The sequence below is a fragment of the Echiichthys vipera genome (genome assembly GCF_963691815.1).
Source record: "Echiichthys vipera genome assembly, chromosome: 8".
In the NCBI taxonomy this organism is placed as follows: Eukaryota; Metazoa; Chordata; class Actinopteri; order Perciformes; family Trachinidae; genus Echiichthys; species Echiichthys vipera.
The window spans coordinates 21,527,715-21,554,547 of NC_139833.1; positions in this window are offsets into that span (position 1 = coordinate 21,527,715).

The following is a 26,833-nucleotide window of genomic DNA, read 5'->3' on the forward strand; positions in this document are numbered from 1 at the left end:
TAGGCTTTTATAACACCATTATCATTTTTACTATGAATATTTTCCATGAGCTGAAGTAAAGTGGTACCATTTGGACTTGTAATTAATATATTATTAAATAATAAGGCCAGTTTGATGACAGGGAACACCTTACTGAGATGGTTCACAGAGTTTGGGACATATAGCTTTAATTGCTGTTAAAGTAACTGCTTACTGTAACTGTAGGAAAGGACTTGTTGTGTTGTGGATATTTATTGGTGTTTACACTAGCCTGAATGGGAATGTGCATTACGTCTGATACATACTCACGCTATGCTAGTGGTTTAGCTAACTCATGACAGCCATTGACAAAAACCAAACACTTATGACACTTAAGTAATGTCAATACGCAAAGCTGAATATTTTTTTCAGGACAAACGATCAAATAATGGTATTAATGATTACATTCAGCTGATAATAAAACCAGTCAATAACATTGATTCAGTTGGAGGAGGACCCTATGAAGGAAAAGTGAACACCTACTTGTCCTCATAACTGAAGGTTGCCTCTTTGGTTTCGTTGGTCCTGCTCTGGGCCTGGCTGGTGCTCGGTGTGGCTTCCATAGGCTCCTGAAATTCAGCACTATAAAAAGATAAAGTCACAGGGTTAAATTTTGGCCAAAAAAACAGGATACCTACTTTCCTTATATGTTTACATTATTAAATTGTCATCAGCGGTTGTTGTTGACATTGGCTGTGTTAAGACCATTATAATTTTATAATAAATATTTTCCTTGAACTCAAGTAAAGTGGTACCATTTGGACTTGTTATTAAGCTATTTTTAAATGTTAAGGCCAGTTTGATGACAGGGAACCGCTTACAGAGATGGTTCACAGAGTTAGGGACATATAGCTTTAATTGCTGTTAAAGTAACTGCTAACTATAACTGTAGGAGGGACTTGTTGTGTTGTATATATTTATTGGTGTTTACACTAGCCTGAATGGAAATGTGCATTACGTCTGATACATACTCACACTATGATAGTGGTTAAGCTAACTCATGACAGCCATTGAAGAAAAACAAACTACTTTTGACAGTTAAGTAATGTAATTACGTAAAGCTGAATACTTTCTTCAGGACAAACGATCAAATAATGTTATTAATGATTACATTTGGCTGATCATAAAACCACTCAATAGCATTAATTCAGTTGGAGGAGGACCCTATGAAGGATGAGTGACCACCTACTTGTCCTCATCGCTGAGGGTTGCCTCTTTGGTTTCGATGGTCCTGCTCTGGGCCTGGCTGGTGCTCGGTGTGGCTTCCATAGGCTCCTGAAATTCAGCACTATAAAAAGATAAAGTCACAGGGTTAAATTTTGGCCAGGAAAACAGGATACTTACTTTACTTATGTGTTTACATTATTAAATTGTCATCAGTGATTGGTGTTGACATTGTCTGCGATAAGATCATTATAATTTTTACTATGAATATTTTCCTTGTGCTGAAGTAAAGTGGTACCATGTGGACTTGTTATTAATATATTATTAAATAATAAGGCCGGTTTGATGAAAGGGAACCTCTTACAGAGATTGTTCACAGAGTTTGGGACATATAGCTTTAATTGTTGTTAAAGTAACTGCTAACTATAACTGTAGGAGGGACTTGTTGTGTTGTATATATTTATTGGTGTTTACACTAGCCTGAATGGGAATGTGCATTACGTCTGATACATACTCACGCTATGATAGTGGTTTAGCTAACTCATGACAGCCATTGACAAAAACAAACTACTTATGACAGTTAAGTAATGTTAATACGGAAAGCTGAATATTTTCTTCAGGACAAACGATCAAATAATGTTATTAATGATTACATTCAGCTGATAATAAAACCAGTCAATAGCATTGATTCAGTTGGAGGAGGACCCTATGAAGGATGAGTGAACACCTACTTGTCCTCATCACTGATGGTTGCCTCTTTGGTTTCGTTGGTCCTGCTTTGGGCCTGGCTGGTGCTCGGTGTGGCTTCCATAGGCTCCTGAAATTCATCACTATAAAAAGATAAAGTCACAGTGTAAAGATTTTGCCGAAAAAAAGGATAACTACTTACCTTATGTGATTACATTATTAACTGTCATCTGGGTTGTTGTTGATATTGGCTATGATAAGACCATTATAATTTTATTAGTAATATTTTCCTTGAACTCAAGTAAAGTGGTGTCATTTGGACTTGTTAATACGATATTATTAAATGTTAAGGCCAGTTTGATGACAGGGAACACCTTACAGAGATGGTTCACAGAGTTTTGGACATTTAGCTTTCACTGTTGTTAAAGTAACTGCTAACTGTAACTGTAGGTAGGGACTTGTTGTGTTGTGGATATTTACTGGTGTTTACACTAGCCCGAATGGGAATGTGCATTACGTCTGATATATACTCATGCTATGCTAGTGGTTTAGCTAACTCATGACAGCCATTGACAAAAACCAACCACTTACATAGTTTAGTAATGTTAATACGTAAAGCTTAATATTTTCTGCAAGTCAAACAATTAAATAATGTTATTTAAGATTTCATTGAGCTGATCAGAAAATGATACAATAGCACTGATTCAGTGGGAGGAGGACCCTATGAAGGATGAGTGAACACCTACTTGTTCTCATCACTGAGGGTTGCCTCTTTGGTTTCGTTGATCCAGATCTCGGCCTTGCCGGTGCTTGGTGTGGCTGCTCTATTCTCCTGAGATTCATCACTATCAAAAGATAAAGTCACACTGTTAAGTTTTGGCCAGAAAACAGGATACCAACATGTTGTGGTTGCTATTGCCTGATAACCTATGTGCAAAGCCGTAAGAGTTGACAAGTCATCGTGCACAACGCAAACACTTACCAGGCGCTGAGGTGGGAGCTTCTTTGCAAGTAGCTCTTTGTAATGAATGGATGGTTTGAAATACCAAGAGGTGTAATCCTGTCCTTCTGATCCCATGTGAGCATTGCCTTCAACAGCTCAATGCCTTGCTCCCTGTCTTCAGCTTCTGTCTTGTTATCCTTCTCAAAACGCTTCTATTTCAGGAAACAATTAGGTGGTCGACATGTTGAGGTTACATATAGTGGTCCAGTTTTCTTTTCCTGAATCATGAAACAACATTTATGAAAGACCCTTTTCAAAAGGCACTACCTACCTCTTTCATTTTGTCCAGGGAACGGAACATGTAGAACCTCGTATCTTTGGTGTCGTTTGGTTGTCCGTAGAACTCCTCAGGTGTCTAAAACAAGGTTAAACATATTTAAAATACACATATGGCAATACATTTAGCGGATTATGTTTAATAACTGTAGATAGTACTATTGGAAAAGTCGAATAATGGGTATTATACCTTCAGCATCCACTGGTCGTAAACTGTTTTCTCAAAATACAGAGAGGTTTTTATACCAGCATTGAGGAGATGGTCTGGTGGTGGACCCAGGAGGTCAATCATTTGTTCAATCTGGAGACAAACACAGTGTCAGGCATAAGATAATCAATCTCGAAATGAAGCAAACATAAGCAAAATTAAGTAAAATTCAGTTTATAAAGATATGTTTTTAAAACCTTTAAACGAAGGCAATGATCTACTAAGCCTCATCTGTGTGTATCAGTAAGTGAGACAAACAATCTCGTGTTATGTGCTGCATGTGTGAAAGAGAAACTTCAGACAATGTACAGATCTGATTCTCGTGATGTCGGGGGTTCATATTTAAGAAACAGCTTTGGATACTCCTAAATACATTTGCTCAATGCTATAGCTTGGCTGGACAGGTGTTTTAGCTTGAAGGGCACCCTTAATTCATCAAGGTGAATCCAGAAAAAGGATCACACATCCTGAAAACTTTTTGCAAACTAACATGGCATGGTTGCCAATGGTTTTCATTGGATTGTCTACTTGTATAGGATACCTATCACCAGCGGTGCAGTGGGTCTTTTTTAAGGTTTTAGAGACTCAGATTTAATTTGATTCATTTGAATCAGAATATTGCTCTTTAAACCCAACTGTGCCAGGAAGTAGCTCAACCAAAACCCAAGGACATTTTCAGTCCATTAGTTTGCGTTAATTTTGACCCTTGAGTTTCATACTTGGACTACTGGTCTGAAACTTGTAGGATTGTACGTGTCTGTGACTTGCTGTTGTAACCATAGCTAACTTAATGTAGCTGGTAACAAAAATGTCAAAACAATTAGAAAATGAGACCTAGTTTGTACAAAGAAAAACAGATAATTTTCTCATTTATAGAATGAGGCTTTCCATGTAGGGAGAGTTCATGCAGTAAATGCAGCAATACTTAATCTATTAAGAATATTAGAAAGCAGCTACTGAATCCAGGTATAATCAACAACTCACTGCTACATAGTCAGTCTTCGCTGGGAAGAGTACACAGCCAAACACCATGACCGCCATCACGCAGCCGAGTGACCACATGTCAATGGCCTCAGAAAATGAGATTCCCAACATAATTTCTGGAGACCTGAAAAGCAGTAAATCAAATAAGAAACACTTATATTTTAATGATCAAACTGAAACCTAAATTGCCGTTATAAACTAAATAATGCAGCAGTACAACACAGAAGGTAGGAAGTATGCAGCCCCGGGACAGAGCTCTCAGTGTAAAAAATAATCAGTATATTACCTGTAAAAAGGTGTTTGCATAACACTGAAAAGGTTGGCTTGAGATCTGAAAACTGCCAAGCCAAAGTCGATAAGTTTCACCCTGAATGGCTGTTTCTTGTGATCCACCATCATGATGTTGTCTATTTTCACATCAGAATGGATTATGCCAATCCTCCTCAGGGCATCGAATGCTGTTGCCATCTGCAAGTAGTAATAATAATGATAATAAGAATTAAATGTACACATTAAAACAGAATAATAATTCTACACATAATAAATGAATAATAAAATAAATGAATGTCATAATTCAAAATTTAAAAGAACACTGTCAGAGTTTGAAACTAACAGAACTTTTGTTATTTTGCTGATAAGCTAATCTACCTGCTCCATGACAGTTCGAATATCCTCCAGACGCATTGGGCCTTTTAAATCCATTAGGTAGTCCTGAAGGCTGATGTCCAACATCTCAAACACCAGACCAACACTGCTCTTCAGGTAGCACGTGCCATGAAACGTGATGATGTTATACGTGTCCATATTCTGGTACATGAGAGCTGTCAACATTTTCACCTGGGGAGACATGACAAGTTGGCAGATGTTCACATGGAATAATTAGCCCTCATCTACTAAAAAAACAATTATGTTTACCCAAAAATATAAGGAACAAAGGTCAACAGAGATTTTAAAAACAACAGTGTCTCACCTCTTGACTTAGATTTTTGTTTCTTTTTGAAAACTTTATGGCCACAGTCTTTCCAGTGCTTCGTTCCACACATTTGTGCACTTTTCCAAAGAAACCTTCGCCCAGTTCTTCCAGGACTTTAAAACTGGTTATTTCGAGCTGCTGCTCAGGGGGAAGGGAAGTTGACCTGTCCATGGATGTATTTATTGTCTCACAGACAACTGGAAATGAAGGGAGAACAAAAGAGAACAAGTGTTTATTTTTATGCCTTTTCAAGTTATGTTATGGAAATATGGTTGAACACAGATTGTTAAAACTTAATTTTAAAGATCGAGTTGGTAAATGTTTTGTAAATTGTTACAAATTATGAGACATCGGGGCTTGTATTCGCAAAACTTATTAACTCTTATCTTTTCACTCGGAGGGCTACTAAATAGTCCTAAACGTGCCCTCTTAAAAGCTTTGCTCACAAAGCTGCTGAGACAGACTTTTACTAAGGAATTGGGAGAAATCTTAAGACCTGTCACACGGGTAAGATGAACATTCGCCTTTCACCACTTCCATTGTGCGTGAGCGAAGGCAAATTTGTGCGTCGTTTTACCTCGACCACTATAACGTTTCGTCGCATCAGGTGATGGTCTTTCGCCTGTATTTGCATATGTGACCTCGCCTTTAGGCTTAGAGGAAGGGCGAGGTTACTCCGTTGATATGGAGAATTTTTTGGGCCAGTGAATTTTTCATAAAAATACCCCAAAAATATTTTAAAATGAAATATAAAGTTTCATTATATTAAGTTTCACTGATTTAACATGAAACAAATACTAATACAGGCCACTGATTTGTCAAGTAAATGTGCATTTTATCGTCAACCACTTAAATGTCTTGCAGCTGGTTAACAATTAGCAGGTAGCAAACTAAAACTAAACTGGATGCAAGAAAGGGAGGACATTATGAGAGGGAAAAAAAGAAGTGTGGGAGAATTTAGCATATGACCAGTAATAAATGTGTCCTTCCCACTTCACAACCTCGATTTAAAGTGTTATTATTATTTTATTTATTATTATTATTTCTGGTGGTTGGTGAATGGACTGCATCCTTAACTAGCCCTACTTTTATCATAACACCCTCGCCATTAAGGTAATACATTTTTATAAGCTTAGTATCATTTATGTTTCTAAAATGTAAAGGCAATTTCAAGGCAAATTGTCATCAGATTTCATTATTAGGATTGTTTGTGATTGGCTCTTACTGACTACTTCTCTTTATTACTTACTGATGCAGCAGCTGCATTTAGTGCTAAAATTGTGAAATACTCTTTGACGAGTCCTAAAATTAGTTATGAAACCCTTTTTGTTTAAGTTAGAAGCTACTTTAAGCTTGAAAATGATTTGCGAAGATGACTGCTGTAAAACGTTGTTATATTTTGTATGGACACAAATGCTTAATTGGTGCCAATATATATTTCAAGGTGTTGCAGAAAAAAAGATTATCCCAACTTTTCACCTCTATTAAATTTAGAAAGGAAAATATGTGGCTACTTCTGACTAAATAGACATTGCACGTTTCTCATTTCTCTCCTCTTATTGTAATTGAGAGAATTTTAGGACGTCAAAGTCTTCATCAAAGAGAACAGTAGAGTGACTTACCTTACACAGCTGGGTTTCAAAGTTTGCTTCTTTGGGCTGGTTTAACGGTTGATTTTGTTGACTATAGAGGTTCATCCAGCGCTTGTCTTTCCAAAAGAGCTCAGAAGAATGAGGAGATTTCAGGTGGAACCTGACTGTCTGTGACATTAGTTCTGGAACACCTTGATGTCCGGAACAATTCTAAAGTTCTGTTACCTCCAACAGCATTTGTTTTAAATAAAAACTAAATGTAATGAAGCATCAATTAAGTACATTAATCAAAAATGTCTCCTCTTCACTTCAATCTAACTGTCAAAACAGCACAGAAAGGGTGTAGTGGGTAGTGGGTTGTTGCAAACATACAAAAAAACTGGTTTAGTCTTGTACAGTTGATCGATCAGGCTACTGTTATATTCAAAGATGTTTTAACATGAACTTGAGTATACATCAATAATAGTGTCTCCTGATTTTAAATGATGGCTCACAATCAGTCCCTGATTTACCCAGGCCTCTGAACTGAACAGACTGCATCAGCAGCATGGCTTGACCTATTTCTTTTTAAAAAATGTATCAAATATCTTTAAACACACCAGGGTCCGACCATGTATATACTGCATGTAACTGGTACTCGAACCCATTGTTCCCGGTGACTTACCTCTTTCTTTTCTGCATCTCCTTCCTCTGTCTTATTAGTCTAACTGGTATAAAACAGTATTAAGAAGCAAAGACCTTTGAAGAAGGCATTTTAAACACAAGATAGATATGAGTTAACAGCATAATTGTTAAACTGACAAATCTGTAATTTCAACACTATGTCGATATTATAAATAAAAAAACAAACAACAACATTTGTCCTTAATTTAACCCAGCAGGAGGTCAGGCCCTGATCAGACCGGTCATGTTTTGGCAGTCTGGTGTGGCTTTTGTAATAGTTTTCAATGAGAGTGAGGTACTTTGATAGCTGCGTTTGCACAACCAACTTCAATTTATGGCAACCTGGAGGATTTCTGAAGGATTACAGCCATATGAAGGCTAAAACACCAGTTTCTGACCAAACTATGTGGCTGCCGCGTTTATTGGCTCCAAACCGGATGACAGAAATCTGCCTAATTTGACTGTAATTAAAGTTTTTCTTTTTTCAAAAGTTCACTTAAAATTCGCTAAACATTAAACAGAAACACGACCAATGAGCTGAAAGTAGTTACAAGCGCTCAGAGAGAAAAAAATTGAAATTAACTATAGCTCCAATACATGAAGTAGCGTTTTCCCTGCCACATGCATTAACATGCACATGCAGCTGGACCATCTAACACAAAGTGGGGTCAGTTTATTCTCTGCTCAGGACACCATTACTCCACTATATCTTTACATAGCAAATAGTTTTTGTTGCTTTATTGATGCTCTAAATGTTCATTACAGTTCCTTTAAAGAGCTATTTTTCTGATTTAAATCCAGCTCTCTGTCATGCAACTCTTTAACAAAGTCACTGATTTGACAATTGTATTACTGAGCTATTCCAGACATTTAATGAAGTAAAACATTCTTAAAAATAAAATGAATGAATATTATTTTCCATCCATCCATTTTGGATTTTTACTTTTGAAGACATAATTAAACTGATGTATTTACTGTATTTTATTTAAATGTGAAACTATTTTATTTTTTACATAAAAATGCTAACTTTAATGGCTTTTAATTATTTTTATTTTCTATATTTTAATTGTAAAGTGGACATTGCAAAATGTTGATTTAGGAACATTATCACAATTTGAAGCTAAATGAAACATATTGTGCACATAATATCTGATTTTCTGATATACAGTATTTTGCCAGTAAAAGGGAATGCATTATACTTTTAAAGAAAGTCATGAAGAAAACATCATTATCATCAATGGACATGAACCCTCAATTTGAGGATTGGATCTTTGATCATTGAATCTATACATCAATCCAAATCGATGTACCATTACACCCCGTGTCAGTATATGCCAGCAAACGTAAACCCTCGATCAAATTAATGATTTGTAACCAATATTATTACTATAGATATTATTATCGTTAATGTTGATTATGTGGTTGCTTGTGAGCTTTCTGTCTTTTTTTATTTTGTTATGATTTGAGACTATAAATAACATTGAATTGAAATTGAATTAAATGATATGTTATTCGATAGCCTAATTTTTATACAAGAATTATTCCTTCTGGATTTAATAAACAAATAATCAAATCTTTGTTCGGTAAGAGATTTGTGGGAAATGAATGAATGGACTATAGAAGCCTGTTCCAAATATAGGCTGGTGGAGTTCAGTGATTGAAGCAAATAAAAGACTGGCCTATTAATGGAAGTTTAACAGTATGCTGTGTTTGAAACTGACAACATCCAGTAGACATGTTTTATCAGTACACAAACTGGTTAGACAACTGTAGGAACCATTGCCACGTATGTCGACATCAAAAGAATGAGAACAGTTCTGTGTAGCCCCTAGATGCCAGTCTGATCAGAAATCTCTGATACTGGACTGGACTTGTGTGTTGAACTCAGCTGGTGCCTCCCTGCTTCCCCACTCCCAGACCTTTTGACCTTTTGGAGGAACCTCAAACTCATTGAATAGTGAACAAAATGACTTCAAGGTCATTAAATGAAGAACCGTGTAATTCATACTAGACAAACAGACACTATCAAAGAGTTAAATTCATCTGTTAACTAATGGATAAAAGACTATTTCAAGATATAAGTTTATTGCATTGTGACTCTAACTCAAGCCCCCACATAAGAAAACCAGAGACAATGTATTCTTAAAGAAAACTATTATAGGAAGTATGAACTGTTATAAAGTGTATTTTTTTCATCTGTAAAGAAATTTGTGTTGTTTGGAACGAGTTCGAAGTTCCAGAAATGTGGTGATATTTAACCTAATCATGTAAGCATTGACATTAAGGATCCACCAAGCATTATATTATTATAAATAATTAAATATTAAAATTATATAAGTTTGTCCCAGTTCTTATGCATGTATCATTCAGTGATAATGTATATTATCATTGAGGATCTTATTTTAACTACTATCAAAGAATGATTATTTTTAACATATGAAAATGTTATTATTTGATGTTACTTTGTCACTAACACTTCTATTTTTAACATAGTTTATTGTTTTTATATTTGGAATCACTCGTGCCCAGCTTTTATCGTATTTATTTCTTTAAACCATGGACCGAATCAGGACTGTGGTTGCCTCTGATTACACAAGTAAAACACGGAAGTCTTGACGCCGAATCGCACTAGCACTAACTTCTTTAACTCAGTGGGATCTAAAAGCAACTTGTGAATTGGGCTGCCTGCCGAGGAGTGAAGAAGGTCTCCCTGGACATTCGGCTCCAGGGCCGGAATTAAAATCACCTACCTGTGGTGGTTCTGTGTCCCGGGGTGATCCTGTCTCCCCACCCTCTCAAAACTGAGGGAGAACGTCTCTGGCCTGAAGGCTGACCTCAGAGTGTGCGCTCCAACTCGTCCCTGGGATCTGTCCATCCAGCCAGTCGTGGCTCCCATCGACCCAGGAACCAGGGTCCACTTGCCCAACCTGATCACTCCCCTCCATCTCAGTTAGGAGCAGCTGCAGGCCGGCGCACCTCAAGGCAGCCCGTGGAACACCACATTCTCTCCGTGCTGGTTGTCGGGACCTCGATGGTCAGGCCTGTGAGGGTACGCGGCTGCCGGACGTTCTGCTGCCCTTGAGCCTGCACCAGGAAAGTTGAGTAATCCTGCTCTCCAGCTGTGTTCACAGCACAACTCAGCCTCCACGCTGGTCCTGCAGGCCGATACCAATGATTTAAAGAACTGTGAGTCTGAAGTCCTCCAGCAGGACTTCAGGTCCATGGTGAACCGCCTGTTAGACACAGGGAAGCGGCTGATTATTTCTGGACCGCTTCCCCTGCCGCACAGATGCACAGGGAGCAGAGTTGCAGTCTTACACACCTCTCCGCACTCCCTGTGGAGCACTTTCCAGCTCAGTATGCTATACAAACGCTGTGTGCCTCACGGTCATCTAAATTAATTAAATCAAACATTAACAGAAGAAGAGCTATAAAGAAAAAACTGTATGTATGATAAAATAATCATTGTAGGAGATTTTAATATTCAATAGAATAGAATAGACTTTATTGATCCCACAGCGGGGAAATTCACATGAGCAGTAGCTTACAACACAGACACAAACAACACAGACCCTTAGTTTACATAAGGTAAACAAAGATAATTAAAAATAAAATAGAAGATAAAAATAAAAAATAAGAATAGGAAATATACTATATACAATATACAACAATTTACACTATGTGTCATAAATGTGAAGTGGAAAAACTACAGTGGATGGAAATACTAAGTACAGATGTTACAAAGATGCATTACAAAAGTGACTTGTGATGATGTGGAAGTGTAATTGCACATGGGTGAATTGACAAAATAAACATAACAATCATTACAAATTATTATTGTGCAGTCTGACTGCGGTCGGGATGAACGACCTGCGGAAGCGTTCTTTTTTGCATCTTGGATGCAGCAGTCTGTGGCTGAAGGAGCTGCTTAAGGCTCCCACAGTGTCATGGAGGGGGTGAGAGGTGTTGTCCATGATCGATGTTAGTTTGGATAACATCCTCCTCTCACCCACCTCCTCAATGGAATCCAGGGAACAGTCAAGGACTGAGCCAGCTCTTCTGATCAGTCTGTTTAGTCTCTTCCTGTCCCTCTCTGAGCTTCCACAGCCCCAGCAGACCACCGCATAAAAGATAGCAGACGCTACCACAGAGTCATAGAAGGTCCTCAGAAGTGCCCTGCACACTCCAAAAGACCTCAGTCGCCTCAGTAGATGGAGGCGACTGAGTACAGGGCGTCGGTGTTGTGGGACCAGTCCAGTTTATTATTGAGGTGAACACCCAGGTATTTGTACTGCTCCACCTTCTCAATGTCCAAACCCTGGATGTTCACCGGTGCTGTTGTGGGAGCCTTCCTGCTGAAGTCTATCACCACCTCCTTCGTCTTGCTGGCGTTGATGAGCAGATGGTTTGCCTCACACCAGGCGACGAAGTTGGCGATGACGTCTCGATACTCCAGGTCGTCCCCCTCGGACACCCGTCCAACGATGGCTGTGTCGTCGGAGAACTTCTGGAGGTGGCAGCTGTTGGTGTTGTGGCTGAAGTCTGAGGTGTACAGTGTGAAAAGGAAGGGAGCGAGCACCGTACCCTGCGGGGCCCAAGTGGACAGCATCCTATTTTATCAGACCATAATTTAATAACTTTTGAATTCATATTACAGGACTACTGACCTCTGGGCAAATTAACACTAGATGTTTATCTGATAGTGCTGTAACTAAATTTAAGGAAGCGATTCCATCTGCATTTCATTTAATGCCTTATCCTAAAATTCAAGATTCCTGTACTACTATAGTTCCTCTGAAATTGATCACCTTGTTGACAGTGTTGCAGGCTCACTACCAACAACATTCGACTCTGTTGCTCCTTTAAAAAATAAGAGAATGAAACAGAGGAAGTTAGCTCCATCGTATAACTCACAAACCCGTGAATTAAAACTAAAAATTAAAAAGTATCGCAAAATCTGGAAAGTAAATGGTGTTCCACTAAATTGGAGAAATCTCACTTAGTTAGGCAGAAAGTCTAAAAACATATAGGAAGGCCCCCTGTAATGCCAGAGCAGCCTATTACTCATCTTTAATAGAGGAGAATAAGAACAATCCTAGATTTCTTTTCAGCACTGTAGCCCGGCTGACAGAGAGCCACAGCTTTATTGAGTCATGTATTCCTATAACCCTCAGTAGTAACGACTTCATGACCTTCTTTAATGACAAAATTATAACTATTAGAGACAAAATCAACTTGCTTGACACTAATTTATCTTCAAACCCAGGAACCTCAGAAACAACTGTACGACCTGATATAATCTTGGACTGCTTTTCTACAGTTGACCTTAACAAATAAACCTCTACTATTTCGGCATCAAAGCCTTCTACTTTTCCCCTAGACTCTATTCCAACTAGGTTACTTGAAGAAGTGGTACCTTTAGTTAGCCCCCCTGTACTAGATATGATTAATATGGCCTTATCAGCTGGTTATGTACCACAGTCTTTTAAAGTAGCTGTAATTAAACCTCTTCTTAAAAAGCCTTTATACAGATGCTCTAGTCAACTATAGACCTATATCTAACCTTCCTACATAATAATGAGTTATTTGAGGACCCCCAGTCAGGATTTAGAGCGAATCATAGCACTGGGCAGCACTGGTAAAAATTAATAACAACCTTCTAATAGCTTCAGACAAAGGACTTGTCTCTGTACTTGTTTTACTAGATCTTAGTGCTGCCTTTGACACTCTTGACCATCACATCCTGCTACAGAGACTGGAGCATCTAATTGGCATTAAAGGAACCGCATTACAGTTTTTTTCAATTGCTAAAACACTAAACCCTGTTGTCTGAACCAATTTCTCTGTTGCCTGAACACACTGATTGAATCAATCAATCTTTTGGCAAAACCATGAGCACTTTTCACCTGTTTAGACACAACTTACCAACACATTTTCATTGTGATGCACATGTGCTGCATAATGGTAAGCACAGGTGGCAAAAGTCAAACACAATTAAAGCACAGTTGTCACTACTTGAACACAACAACTCAAAATTGATAACACTTGTGGCTAATGATGTGAGGGAATATATAAAGCCAGTTCAGAGAGCACTGATTTGTGAGGCACTACAATGGATAGAAATCTAAGAGGAAGAGTTTGTGTGAGAGGAGGTCGAGGAGGTCAAGGTGGTCAAGGTGGTCAGCGAAGACAAAGAACAGTAATATCTGATGAAATCAGAGCTACTGTTATTGACCATGTTCTTGTCCATGGTATGAGCATGAGGGAGGCCGGACAAAGTGTACAACCAAATATCGCTAGATTCACTGTGTCCCCCATAATCCGAAAATTTAGAGAAGAGAATAGGTAATTATCTTTTTTGACATTATAGTAAAGTATGTACATGTTGAGAGCAAATTACTGTATGACATATTACAGTATATACTGTACCACAGTATACTGTAAGTAAATATATGTTTCAGTACATCACTGTGCCAATGTACTGTAGTATTGTAATGGAGGGTTAGTCTAACTGTCTGTAGGCCTAGTATTCCATGTATATGTTTTGTAACTGCATGTTCTCTTTTTGTAGAATTGAAAGACTGTCACATAAGGGTGTGAGGACAGGTATGTTCTCCCCACACCAAGTGACCCTAATTCTTGATATGGTCCGTGAGGACAATGCCGAACTGTACACAAGTGGCAAATGCATACGGTTTCTGTTTGTTTTTCTACAAATGCTATGTGTACTGTAAATGCAAAAGATCTTTGTTTTTTGTACTGTACAAGTGCTACATGTTAATGCACAAGATTTCTGTTTTTTGTCTTTGTGTAAAGTGCTAAATGCAAGTTTTTTTGTTTTGCAACATGCATTCAGCTTCATGTCCTGAGCATTGTGTTTTCTATTTTTCTATGTAGTGTTTAGTGGCTGCTCAGTAGTGTTTTTAATTTTGATTGACTTGGGGCACGATTTGACAACAAAGTTCAGTTTTGGGCACAGATTGAACTGTTTTGAGGTGAAAGTTTGGTTTTGCAAGAAGAGTCTGAGGTTTTGTGAATGTAGCTTGAAAATTGGGGTTTGTGTTCACATTTTAGAGAAAAGGAGAGAAGCGTTCAAGAAATGTGTCTTAGCAATCGAGAAAAACTGTAAGCTGGTTTAAGTCGTATTTATCAGACGGATCTCAGTTTGTATATGTTAACAACAAATCCTCCATGCACACTAAAGTCGGTCAAGGAGTCCCACAGGGTTCTGTCCTCAGACCGATTCTATTTACCTTATATATGCTACCTTTAGGAAATATTATAAGGAAGCACTCCATAAATTTTCATTGTTATGCTGATGATACACATTTATATTTGTTGATCAAACCATAAGAAACTGATCAGTTAGATAAACTTCAAATGTGCATTAATGAAATAAAAAGCTGGATGACCTGCAATTTTCTGATGTTAAACTCAGATAATACTTAAGTTATTCTACTTGGCCCCGAATGCCTCCAAAACTCAACAGCTAAATATATTGTTACTCTGGATGATGTTGTGTTGTTCTCCAGCACCACAGTAAGGAATCTGGGTGTTATTTTTGATCAGGATATGTCCTTCCATTTTCACATAAAACTTACAACAATCACTGTATATTTTCACCTGCGTAATATTGCGAAAATTAGGAACATTGTGACTCAGAAAGATGCAGAAAAACTAGTCAATGCACTTGTTACTTCTAGGTTGGACTATTGCAACTCCTTATTATAAGGCTGCTCCAATAAGTCTGTTAAGAGTCTCCAGTTGTTCCAAAATGCTGCATCTCGTGTACTACCTATAACAAATCGAAGAGAACATATTTCTCCTGTATTAGCTTCTTTGCACTGGCTACCTTTAAAATCTAGAATAGAATTTAAATTCCTTCTCCTTACCTACAAAGCGCTTATTGGTCAGGCTCCATCGTATCTTAAAGAGCTCATAGTACCGTATTACCCGACTAGATCGCTGCGTTCTGAGAATGCAGGGCTACTAGTCGTTCCTAGAGTCTCCGAAAGTAGCTCCTCTCCAGTGGAACCAACTCCCAAGTGTTATTCGGGAGGCAGACACTGTCCCCATATTTAAGAGTAAACTTAAAACTTTCCTCTTTGATAAAGCTTACAGCTAGGGCTTACGAGCCCTTAGCTATGTTGTTAATTTTAAGCGGATTTTGTTCTGCTTAATGTTGCTGCTATAGGCCTAGTCTGCCAGGGCATGATCCTGTTGCTGATACTCTGAGCTTTTATCCTGTCTGTAAGTGACAAGCTTCTTCATTATTCACGTTCCTTCATTGTAGCCCCGGAACTTGTATAGCTAACTTTGTTATTCACGTTCCTTCATTGTTACTGTGTTACATTGTCACATTTCTGTTGTAAAGTAAGTTAACACATGCACGATCATTTTAATTGTGATTACTCTTCATTTTTACATTTATTACTTACTAATACTCCGTGTCTTGTGATTAATTAGTCTTACCTGAGCTGTCTTTGTGTGCCATTTGTTCATACTTTAAAGAGTCCATCAAGCTAGCGGCACGTCGATGAAACAGCCATGTGTGGGTTTTTGCACCCTCGGTGAGCGGAGTGAGGTGTGTATCTTGAATATTGTCTGTGTGTAAATTGTAGATAAACTTGTGTTAACTAAGCTAAATCTAATTATTGTTGTCATATATGGGAGCCAAAAGGGCACACAGCGGTGGACCCAGTTCCTGAGGGAGGGGGAAACGGGGGAAACTGTCCCTAGGAGACCTGCACCCACCATTCTGTCGCCAGGTGTGGAGTGGAGAATGGAGGTGGACTTGGGCAGGCAGTTCCATTTCCCAGGAGAGATCTGCAGCACCACACTTCGGCCAGATATGGTGCTGTGGACCAAGGCAGGGAGGTCGGTGCTGCTGGTGGAGCTGACGGTGCCATGGGAGGAGGGGATGGGTGGAGCCTACGAGAGGAAGAGAGCAAAGTACACCGACCTAGTCGCTGAATGCAGGGAGAACGGTTGGAGGACACGACTCTTCCCAGTGGAGGTGGGCACCAGGGGCTTTGTGGGAGACTCAACAACTCGCCTACTGAAAGATCTAGGGCTGAGGGATAAGGAGTTACACAAAACCACTAAAGAGCTGGCTGAGGAGGCAGAGAAGGCAAGCTTCTGGCTTTGGCTGAGTAGGCGGGACGAGGTGTGGGGATTGAACAACTCCTGAGGAAAGCTAGCTGCGGGGGGTGACTGGTAGACATCCCTGTTCACTGCCCTGCCACCAGGAGATGTTCTGGGTTAAGGGACGAAACATCTGTGAATGGTGGTCCCCAGCTGATGACCCCGCAGCTAGCGTAAAGGGCACTGGTGGAGGTGCGGCAGGCCTAGAGCCTAGCAGGTGAAAACATGTACCTGTTCAAACAATTTGTGTTTATTATTTTGAATTACTTTAAGCATTTGCATGTGTAGTGTATATGCTTAGTCTGTAAGACAAAACACATGGGCCCTCATTTATCAATCTTTCTAAATGCGTCGGCTGAGTTCGATCGTCATTAACATGTTATGCCCTTAAAAATTCCTGGTTCGGAGGCCTCGCCCACTGAGGTCAAATATTGAGAGAAGAAACGCTGGTAAGAAAAGAAACTTTTCCGACACAGAGATCGGCATCCTGACATCCGAGATGGTATAAAATAAAGATGTGCTTTTTGGCAGTCTTAAGAGTGGAATAACAGGGGCCCATAAAAACGCTGTATGGAGAAGAATAACGGAGGCAGTCAATCCGAAGCAGCGCTCCGCTGTGACCCGTGTGCGTGTGTGCACACTGCTAAACCTGCGCTCCTGCTCTGTAGCGGGGTTTGCCAGCGGGGTTATTAGGTATTCCATTAGAGGATATCCTTTGTCACCTAGAAAAACCATACCAAAATGTTAATCATCTGATACCTTGTTTGATTTAATGCAATTTATCAAGAGTAGCCACTTACCGAGGAGATGACTTTGGGTCTGCAGCGGGCCTTCATGCAGCCGCGCGCCAACACATTCATTAATTCATCTTCAACCGCTTGTCCCTGTCGGGGTCGCGGGGGGCTGGAGCTGAGCTGTTTTGAAATATAAAAGAATCGTGTGCCCCCCCCGGCAATCACGTGTAAAAGCGATAGCTTGGCATCACAAATCACCTGTACATTTATTGAGTGGTAGTTTTTGTGATTGATGAATGCGTAATCATGGATGGTGCCTTCAGGTGCACATGAGTACAATCAATTGCTCCAACCACAATTTTTATTTTTTTTATTCGTTTTAAGAATCCGTTTTGATCTGTTCTTAATATGTGACTGCTTATGCTTAATGACAGCTGAGGTTTGTTTATTATTTTCAGCCAGATTTTGCTGTGCTGCACCTCAAATCCACAGGCTCAAATTTGAGTACACGATCTCAGACCTGACGTGAGATGTGATCGTAGCTCCCGCTCACGTCCAAATTGATAAATGCCGAAGTTTGCGTGGAAATGGTCGTACGCACACTTTTCTGCTGTACGTTCATTTGATAAATGAGGGCCATGGTGTTGCTAAGTGCCCTATCTTTGCAGCCAAGTCTGCAGATGAGAAGAAAATTTTCATTCATGAAAATCACCTTTGCTTTCGGATGCTAAAGAAAAGGACACATTACCAAGGACTGTAAGTGGCGACACACCTGCAGCACATGTGGTCGACGTCATCCAACATGCTTGCATATAATGAGAGACAAAATACCTGTGGAAACGTCAGGCGGTGATCCTGTAGCCAGAAGTGACCATACTAGCAAAGAAATCCACAAGGTTATGGCCCATGCCTTGACACAGCACGCTTCTGTCACCTCTAGCATCGTTCCAGTTATTGTATCCTCAGCATTGGTGCCACAGAGAGAAATTGTCACTTATGCCCTACTTGACACACAAAGTGACTCAACTTTAATCTTGGAGGATTTAGTGGCTGAACTAAATGTGGACACTCAATCAGTGCAACTCAAGCTCAGCACAATGACAGCTGTCAACACAGTCATAGCAAGTAAGACTGCCTTTGGTCTACAAGTTCGGGGACTTAACTCTGACACCTATGTCCAAATAAAGCAGGCATACACACGAGACTTCATCCCAGTTGATAAATCCCATATCCCTACCAAAGGTACAGCACTCCAGTGGTCTCATCTTAAACACCTGTCTAACGGGACTTCAGGTGGAGAGGGGAATGGAGTAAATGCATGCATTGTGCTCTCCCGCACAGACCTGTAAAAACATAACTGTTCACAACCCAACCACAACGCGACTCCTTAGTTAAAGCGAGTACTGTACTCTACATGCTCTATGGCCTCTGGAACCAGTCTGGCTAAGGAAAGAGAAACCGCAAAAGAGGACTCGTCCACCATGGCTAACCAGATTAGCATGCCTGCTCTGACTAACCTGCTGGAGGAGCATCGTCGCTCCATATCCACGGCGCTGTCTGCTGATCTCAGATTGGCGCTTATCCCTCTCCAAGTCAAACTAGACACGGTGTAGGTCACAGTGACTGACTTTGGTCAATGGATAGTCTGGATTCTAACGCCAATTTAACAAAAGAACGCATCCAAGCCTTGTAATACTCGACCTTATCAGAGACTTGCGCCAAGCTCAAAACAAAAAATATCTGGAGGGACGAAGACGATGTAACAACAGCAGGATTGTGGGCCTACCTGAGTCCATAGAAAGTCCATGGCCCACAACCTTTTTCTCGAGCGGCCTACCGCATTGTCATGGCTAAGCTGTACAATCTGGGCCTGAGTTCTATGCCCACCCCATAAGGTTTCTTCACTGACCCAAACCTGCAGCAGAAGTATGGGCTAATTTATGAGCGGCTAACGCTAACGCCATTACTAGCATGGGCCTCGGGCCGACTCGCCCAGCCGGTAAGAGTGTCTTGACATGAAATTATTCAACACACAGTGACTGTGAACTCTTTCTAGTGTCGTATGATGCTTTTTGAACTTTGAGACTGTTTAAATGGTAAATTTCCACCCGGGCTTGTTGAATTGCGGCTGGGTATGGAATCCATCCCATGTTTGTTTTGGTTGCCCCTGCCACATGGCCCGTTTAACCGTTTATTATTGTCCACGCTTTTCATATCCTGTTAGGGGTAATATCAGTCAAACATTTAATACAAAGATGCTCGTCACTTCACAGCACGAGTCTGGATAAATGTGCGGATTTGTTTGTTTTTCTGTTACTTGAAGGTGCAGCCTCTCTGCTTTTGTTTCTGCTCCTGGGTCATATCGCTACCTACTGCGCTTAAGTGAAAAATTATGTCATGTCCTTTTTCTATATTACTCCATAATACTTCTACTGCAATTTTATGCTCACGTGTGAATTAAACAGGTTACAGGCCTTACAGCATGGGAGGCACTAAACTTTTTTTCTGTTAGTATTTGACTATCTGTGCTACATGGGTTACATTTAAACCCTCCGGGAGTGGGGATGTCATGGGGATCAGTCAGTATAAAGGAACTGGAAGCTTTACAAGGGTTTTGAATATGTTCATAGGGTTTTCTTGTTGTTTTTTTCTTTTTTTTTTCTTGTTCCCCTCCCACTCCTTCCTCAGGGCATCACCACCGTACATCTTCACTTAACAAAGGCTGAGTAATGCACAACACAACTATACCTCAGACTCATGGCTGAATGTTTGTGTCATGGAACTTAAGGGGTGTCAATAGTGTAATCGAGAGGGGCAAAGTGATGTCACATTTGAGACAACTCAAGGGGGATATTTATTTCCTTCAAGATACTCACCTCAGGACCTCTGAGATTTCTCGCATTAAGAGACCTTGGAGGAGTCATTTATTTCATTCCAAATTTTCTGCAAGGGCAGAGGCGGCCATCATTATAGGTAAAAATATGGCATTCAAACCAAAAAATTCCATTGAAAATCCCAATGGGGGTTTTGTGGCTGTTTCAGGCAAGTTGTTTGACATCCCAGTTATTTAAGTGTAGGTAGTGATGATATAGATAATCACTACCTGATTATAGGTGGCGATTTCAACCTCATTCAAGATCCTGTTCTAGATAGGTCCTCTTCTAAATCCCTTACTCTGTCCAACTCTGCCACTACATTAAGATCTTTTATAAATCGGCTCAGCCTATGTGATCCCTGGAGGTCTTTTAATCCATCCACCAAAGCCTTTTCATTTTTTTTTGTTGATAACAGACTTTTGCATTGGCTCAATTCTAGCGAGTACCACAGAATAGTAAATTCAGTGCTACTACATCAGTTGTAATAAATTTCCCAAACCGCAGCCCTCTTCAGGCGCAGACGAAACCTTCCCACTTTTTACTGAATAACCCACATTTTAGAAAATTGGCAATTTCTAAATTCTTTAGAAATTGCAAATTTTTTCCACGCAAATGACACCACAGACATCTCACAAAGCACTTTATGGGAGGTGTGTAAGGCATATCTGAGGGTCTGACTCTCAGGTCAACTCAAAAGTATTCACGCACAATTTGCCATCGCCCCCACTGCCTCTCTTTATGATCAACGTCTCAAATTCCAGGCTCAGTTTGGCCTATTGTCGACATCAAAGGTTGAAACTAAATTGTTAAAGACAAAGCAACATCATTTTGAAATAGGAAATAGGGCAGGCAAACTCCTCGCTCAACAGGCTAGAACCGCAGCTCTCTGGAGACTGATCCCTAGGATAAAATAGCCATCAGGGACAGTGGAAACTGACCCAAAATCGGTAAATGATGTGCTCTTTAATTTCTATTATGACTTGTACTCTTCAGAGTGCTCGCCTGAAATCTGGAAGAACCGTAACCTCCTGGAGGTGCTCTCATATCCTGATGTCGATAGCAATCTCACTGGTAAACTAGGCGCACCAATTGAAGAAGTACAGAAGAACTGGTGGAAGTACAGGAGGCGATTGAGCAGCTACAAAATGGCAAATCCCCAGGCCCAGAAGGATTTGTGGTAGAGTTCTACAAAGCGTATTCCAATCTAATAACCCCACATTTGGTTAACGTCTACAACAAATATTTGAATAGCGGCAGATTGCCCCCAACCCTATCAGAGGCTAACATCTCGCTTTTACTGAAAAAAGACAAAGACCCCCTAGAATGTAGCAACTATAGGCCCATCTCACTTTTGAACGTGGATCAGAAGATTCTCGCCAAGGTTCTAGCCACACGTCTGCAGCAAGCCCTACCTGCCCTAATTTAAACAGACCAGACTGGGTTCATGGCTGGAAGGAACTTTTCTTCTAACCCCAGGAGACTTCTAAACATTATTGGCTCCTCCAACCACATCTGAGGTGATAATTTCTTTAGACACTGAGAAAGCGTTTGACAGGGTTGAGTGGGAATACCTAAGTTTGATTTTAACTCCGACTTTGTTGCATGGATTAGACTGCCTTATGACTCTCCAACTGCCCATATCCTTACAAATAGGGTGAGATCGCCCCGTTTTGCCCTTCGTCGGGGCACCAGACAGGGATGCCCCCTCTCACGCCTCCTATTTGCTCTAGCTATTGAGCCGTTTGCCATCTGGCTTCGGAGGAGGGGAGAGTTGAGGGCATTACCAGGAATGATGTCACCCACAAGCTGTCCCTGTATGCAGATGATTTTCTATTATATGTATCAAACCCAGCCTCACCCATCCCTGTTATTACAGACATTCTGAATCAATTTGGCAAATATTCTGGCTACAAATTAAATTTTAGTTAAAGTGAACTTCTTCCTATCAATCACCTGTCTAAGAAGATGCCATCATCCTCCTTTCCATTTAGAGTTATCTTGGACGGGTTTTGGAATTTAGGCATATTTGTCACTGTATCCTTTAAGGACCTTTTCAACAAAAATGTACGCCCTCTTATTGATAAGTGCAAGCTTGATCTGTCTCGCTGGTCCTCCCTCCTTCTCTCCCTATATGGCAGAGTTAACTTCAAGATGAGTTCACTTTAAGACGGTGATTCTCCCTAAATTTCTCTACTTGTTCAAACACATTCAAAATGTTATAAGGCGATACTTCTTTGAGCAGCTAGACCATCTATTCAATTCAATTCAATTCAATTTTATTTATAGTGCCAAATCATAACAAAAGTTATCTCAGGACACTTTACAAACTAAACAAGACCACACACTATGACTTATTTATGATTAACATAGACACAACAATTCGCCCATAGAGTACGGTGGCAACGAAAACCTTCCCTATTACAGGCAGGAACGTCATACAGACCCAGCTCTGTGGAGGACGGCCATCTGTCTTGACCGGTTGGGGAGGAAGAAAAGGAGAGAGAAAGATAGAAAAGACGGACAGATGGACAGAGAGAGACAAAGACAGAAACAAAGACAGAGACAGACAAACTTCCAGTAACTATAATAATATCTATAGTAATGGCAGTTAATACAGCAGAATAGTAGAAACAAGCACAGCTAAGGTTATAGATTATAATAGCAGCAGGAAGCGTCATGCAGGACCACGGCAGCAGGCACCACCACGATCAGCAGAGACCTGCGAGACGACAAAGCACAAACAACTCCGGGGAAGAAGTTGAATTAGTAACATGCATTGATGAGACATGAATGATACAGAAAGAAAGGAGAGAAGTTCAGAGTATCTGGTAAAGTATTATCCTCCGACAGACTAGGCCTATAGCAGCATCATTAAGCAGAACAAAATCAGCTAAAAAATAACAACATTGCTAAGGGCTCTTAAGTCCGAGCTGTAAGCTTTGTCAAAAAGGAAAGTTTTAAGTTTACTCTTAAATATGGGGACAGTGTCTGTCTTCCGAATAACACTTGGGAGTTGGTTCCACAGGAGAGGAGCTTGGTAGCTGAAGGCTCTGCCTCCGATTCTACCTTTAGAGACTCTAGGAACGACAAGTAGCCCTGCATTCTCAGAGCGCAGCGATCTAGTCGGGTAATACGGTACTATGAGCTCTTTAAGATACGACGGAGCCTGACCAATAAGAGCTTTGTAGGTAAGGAGAAGGAATTTAAATTCTATTCTAGATTTTACAGGTAGCCAGTGCAAAGAAGCTAATACAGGAGAAATAGGTTCTCTTCGATATGTTTTAGTTAGTACACGAGCTGCAGCATTTTGGACCAACTGGAGACTCTTAACAGACTTATTGGCGCAGCCTGATAATAAGGAGTTGCAGTAGTCCAGCCTAGAAGTAACAAATGCATGGACTAGTTTTTCTGCATCTTTCTGAGACACACTGGCCCTCATTCATCAATCTTGTGTGAAAACGGGCGCAGATCTGAGCGCAGAATTGGTCATACGTAAGGACACACGTGTGATTTATGAAACATTCGTATCTGACCAATCTCAGCGTACAAATGAGCGGGCCTTGATAAATGTGGCGGCTGAGTTCGATCATCATTAACATGTTATGCCCTTAAATATTCCTGGTTCAAAGGCCTCGCCCACTGAGGTCAAACATGGAGAGAAGAAACGCTGGTAAGAAAAGAAACCACATTTAAAAGCTTGGCATCACAAATCACCTGTACATTTATCGAGTGGACGTTTTTGCGATTGATGAATGCGTAATCATTCATGGATGGTACCTTCAGCACCATCTCTCTCTCTCTCTATCCCTCTGTCTCCTCCCTCTCTCTCTCTCTCCCTTCCTCTCTCCCTCCCTCTCTATGCCTACAATCAATTGCTCCATAATGTGACTGCTTATGCTTAATGACAGCTGAGGTTTGTTAATTATTTTCAGCCAGATTTTGCTGTGCTGCACCGCAAATCCACAGGCTCAAATTTGTGTACACGATCTCAGACCTGACGTGAGATTTTATCGTAGCTCCTGCTCATGTCCAAATTGATAAATGCAGAAGTTTGCGTGGAAATGGCCCTACGCACGTTTTTCTGCCGTAGGTTCGTTTGATAAATGAGGGCCACTCTTCCTAATTTCTCGCAATATTACGCAGGTGAAAATATGCATTCCTTTTTTCAAATTTTATGTGAGAATTGAAGGACATATCCTGATCAAAAAATAACACCCAGATTCCTTACTGTGGTGCTGGAGGACAACACAACATTATCTAGAGTAACAATGTCTTTAGCTATTTAGTTTCGGCGGCCTTCGGGGCCAAGTACAATGACTGCAGTTTTAGCTGAGTTAACATCAGAAAATTGCAGGTCATCCAGCTTTTTATTTCCTTAATGCACATTTGAAGTTTATCTAACTGATCGGTTTCTTCTGGTTTGATCGACAAATATAATTGAACTCTGTGACTAACTTTAGTGTGCATGGAGGATTTGTCATTAACATGTACAAACTGAGATCTATCTGATAAATATGACTTAAACCAGCTAAGTGCGGTTCTTTTAATGCCAATTAGATTCTCCAGTCTCTGCAGCAGGATGTGATGGTCAATAGTGTCGAAGGCAGGACTAAGATCTAGTAAAACAAGTACAGAGACAAGTCCTTTGTCTGAAGCTATTAGAAGGTCGTTAGTCATTTTTACCAATGCTGTCTCAGTGCTATGATTCATTCTAAATCCTGACTGAAAATCCTCAAATAACTCATTATTAAGTAAAAAGTCACACAGCTGATTGGCGACTAATTTCTCGAGGATCTTAGAGAGAAAAGGAAGCTTAGATAAAGGTCGATAGTTGGCTAGTACCTCAGGATCAAGACTGGGCTTTTTAAGAAGAGGTAAAGTTACAGCTACTTTAAAAGACTGTGGTACATAACCTGCTGATAAAGACATGTTAATCATATCTAATACAGGAGTGCTAGCTAAAGTTAACACTTCTTTAAGTAACCTAGTTGGAATAGAGTCTAGGAGACAAGTAGAAGGCTTTGATGCTGAAATAGTAGATGTTAATTTGTTAAGGTCAACTGTAGAAAAGCAGTCTAAGAACATCAGGTCGTACAGTTGGATCCTGGGTTTGAAGAAAAATTGGTGCCAAGCGAGTTGATTTTGTCTCTAATAGCTATAATTTTGTCATTAAAGAAGGTCATAAGGTCGTTACTACTGAGGGTTATAGGAATACATGGCTCAATAGAGCTGTGGCTCTCTGTCAGCCTGGCGACAGTGCTGAAAAGAAACCTAGGATTGTTCTTATTCTCCTCTATTAAAGATGAGATAGGCTGCTCTGGCATTATGGAGGGCCTATCATATGTTTTTAGACTTTCATGCCAAGCTAAGCGAGATTCCTCCAATTTAGTAGAGCGCCATTTACTTTCCAATTTTCGCGATACTTGTTTTAATTCACAGGTTTGGGAGTTATACCACGGAGCTAACTTTCTCTGTTTCATTATCTTCTTTTTAACGGAGCAACAGAGTCAAGTGTTGTTCGTAGTGAGCCTGCAACACCGTCAACAAGGTGATCAATTTTAGAGAAACTAACGTTAGTGCAGGAATCTTGAATATTAGGATAAGGCATTACATTTAATACAGATGGAATCGCTTCCTTAAATTTTGTTATAGCACTATCAGATTAACATCTAGTGTAGAAACTTTTGCCCAGAGGTGAGTAGTCCTGTAATACGAATTCAAAAGTTATTAAATAATGGTCTGATAAAATATTATTCTGTGGAAAGACTATTAGGTCATTGATTTCCACACCATAAGCCAAAACAAGGAAGAGGGTGTGATTAAAACAGTGAGTAGGTTTATGTACACTCTGCCTAAAACCAATCGAATCTAATAGAGGGATAAACGCAGTACTAAGGCTATTATTATCAACGTCCAGGTGAATATTAAAATATCCTACAGTGATTACTTTATCAGATTTAAGGACTAAATTTGACAGAAACTCTGAGAATTCAGATAGAAATTCAGAGTACGGACCAGGAGCACAGTACACTATAACAAGTATAATTGGCTGCACAGTTTTCTATGGTTAAACAAGCCACCCCGTATTAGCTGGGCGGTCTTGCGCTGCCCAATCCTATCCAATACTACTTGGCATGCAACATCAGCAAACTCAGCCACTGGCTTGACAGAGGAGCTGATACAGGCCACTCATGGGCTCTGATAGAACTACGGTCCTCAAAGTTTACAGTCCCTCCTTACCACGCGACTCCCCCTCAACATTCACAATATTTCACAGAACCCGGTTGCTGTCAACTCACTAAAAATTTGGATACAATTTCGTAAACATTATGGACTAAATGAGCCTTCAAACATGGCCCCAGTTGTTAAAAACCATTAATTTCCGCCCTCCTTGTCAGACCCCACCTTCACTACCTGGCGAAACAAAGGTTTGTTTCATGTCAAGGACGTTTACAAAGATAACATATTTACTGATTTTACAGAGCTTGCAGCTAGGTTTGAATGACCTCAT